Raw genomic sequence first — 2,740 nt, 5'->3', positions numbered from 1 at the left:
ACGCACCTCCCAAGGCAAAGGAGAAGAAACAGAGTCTGAACACGCCCCGTGTCCAGCGAACACGGGGGCGTGCCCAGGAAGCAGCAGAAAAGACAAACCAGTAGAAGCTTCCATTGCCCACCACGGGGCCGTGTCCAGCGGGCACGGGGGCGTGGTGAAAGTATAGCAGGCGCATTAATTGTAATTGCGAATTACAATTAATGAAGAGAGAGAATGTCAGACGGGCACGGGGCCGTGTCCAGCGGACACGGGGCCGTGTCCAGCCTTCTGTTCAGCCTATAAATAGAGGAGCTTGGTTTCATTCTCTCTCATCCCTTGGCACACCACCTCTCTCACACTTCATCCACCACCCACCACCACCATAACACCATCATCCACCACCATCATCCATTGTCCATCGTAGAGTGTGTGAGTCGTCTCGGGATCCAAGATTGATCGTAAGAGTTCTTGACAATCAAGGCCATGTTTGCCTAAGTCTCTTACATCACTTGGTGAAGACAAGTGTTTAGTATAATACTTTTTATTTTTAATCTTTTGCACTTTTTATTTGGTTTTGTATTAATGACTTTAATAACTAGTTACTTATGTTGAAGGTGATCTTTCCTTATCGTTTGTCCATGGTGTCTTGGCATTATTTTACTGTCTATATAAAATAAAAGATTTTCACCATTCATATCTCCACGGTCTATATGGAGGTATGTTGGCTACCTGGTCGGGGGTTAAGGGAACGGTTTGGTAAGGGTCTTGCCCTTGTTCAGCGTTTAGAGGTCCTGCTTGGGACCTGGGTCAATTTTAGTAGGATCTCCTTCAATGCCCATAGGTATTGGATGGCGGGGATCCAAACTCTTTGACCCCCTCATAAGTTAACTACTATTAATACTATAACCCGGCTATTTAGGACTGTATCCCTGCTGACTCAGACTACTTAGCCGAGGGTAACGTCACCGCCAAAAGCGGGGCCTACCACAATTTGCATTAATAACTTAATTCATTATCTTTCAATAATCCGACCCTTTAGGATTGTATCCTTGCTGACTCAAACTACTGGGTTGAGGGTAACGTCGCCTTCAAAAGAGGGGCCTACTACAATAACTAAGATAATCTCTTAAACAAGTGCAAAAGTGCGAAAAATAATCAAAGGTTATACTAATACACGTGTCGGATCCAAGTGATTCATCTTGTCTATCTGTTTTTATTTTATTTTATTTTTCAGCATTTAGTTAGTTTTTATTTTTCTTAGTTTAAAACATTTTTCTCACTTTTTGATTTGGTTAGACGTTGAGGATAAACCGGTACTAAAAGCTCTTGTGTCCTTGGACGACCTCGGTATCTTACCAACACTATACTACGTCCACGATGGGTGCACTTGCCCATATGTGTGTTTAGTGTTAGTAAATATCGTGTTTTATAAATTTAAAACTTGGCTAAAAGTGTAAAAAGGGCTTAAATACTCATCAAAAATATAACACACTTCACGCACATCAAGTTTTTGGCGCCGTTGCCGGGGACACAAGGATTTTAAGAAAGTTAGGAATCAACGGCCTAATCATATTTTTTATTTTTCTTTAATTTTTTTTTAGGAATTTTCTTAATTTTTCAGCCTCTGCAGAGCTCAGCACGGGGCCGTGCCTGGTCGGACACGGGCCGTGCTCAGCATTGTTACTGGCAGTTTTTTGTTTTTCAAGTTACAGAAGGCTGACCACGGGGCCGTGCTGGTGCAACACGGGGTCGTGTCCAACTTCCAGTAACTGGGATCTGAAAAGCAATCACTGTAATTCCGACCACGGGGCCGTGTTCGCTCAACACGGGGCCGTGGTGAACCTTCTGACCAACGTTCTTTTCTGTTTTTATTGCAGGACTTGGAACCCGACGCCAACCTCTCGTAGTGTATGAGCTCCAGTTCCAATATAGACATAAAAGAACCATTAGAAGAACCCGAACGCTTTCTCAGAAAAAGGTTAAAAGCCAAAAAACCAAGAGAAGGTTTCGGGTGATCCACCTCCAATGGCGGACCAACGTACCCTTATGGATTATCTACGGCCCACCGTAGGTAATCTAGGCGCCGCTATCAATGCTCCGAATGTCGAAGCCAATAACTTCGAGCTTCGACCGCATTTGATACAAATGCTCCAAAACTCCGCAACCTTCCACGGGCTTGCGGACGAGGATCCCCATCTACATATAACTAATTTCTTAGAAATATGTGATACCTTTCGGATCAATGGAGCATCAAACGACGCCATCCGCCTCCGTATGTTTCCATTCTCACTAAAAGACCGAGCGAAAGCTTGGCTCAACGCCCTCCCAGCTGGTTCGGTAAACACCTGTGATGAACTAGCCCAAAAATTTCTATATAAGTATTTCCCTCCTGCTAAAACTGCTAAATTAATGGCTGAAATTAATACATACTCACAAGAGGACGGGGAATCCTTATATGAAACTTGGGAAAGGTTCAAGGAGCTATTACGCAAGTGTCCCCATCACGGCCTCGCAATATGGCAACAAGTATCCACTTTCTACAATGGACTGTTGCCACACACTAGGCAGACACTTGATTCTAGCTCCGGGGGACTTTTAGGTAACCGACGCCCACATGAAATATATAACCAGATTGAGGAAATTGCTCAAACCAATTTTCAATGGCACACCCCCCGGGGAAATAAGTCTATCGCCCCGGGCGCCCATAAGGTCGACGAAAGCACTTCTTTACAAGCCCAAATCGAGGCCCTTTCTTCAAAAA

At 44.3% G+C, this 2,740-nt stretch overlaps 1 non-coding gene across 1 annotated transcript; it reads right to left on the bottom strand.

The window, feature by feature from the left end:
- Nucleotides 1–2,382: 2,382 nt before the first annotated feature.
- Nucleotides 2,383–2,489, bottom strand: LOC118483057. Its single transcript, XR_004869526.1, has one exon. It is a non-coding gene; the product is annotated as a small nucleolar RNA R71 (small nucleolar RNA).
- Nucleotides 2,490–2,740: the final 251 nt, after the last annotated feature.

This window comes from Helianthus annuus, chromosome 1 (genome assembly GCF_002127325.2).
Source record: "Helianthus annuus cultivar XRQ/B chromosome 1, HanXRQr2.0-SUNRISE, whole genome shotgun sequence".
In the NCBI taxonomy this organism is placed as follows: Eukaryota; Viridiplantae; Streptophyta; class Magnoliopsida; order Asterales; family Asteraceae; genus Helianthus; species Helianthus annuus.
Note: the sequence above shows the minus strand (reverse complement) of the source record. Positions and strands in the feature narration are given on the sequence as shown.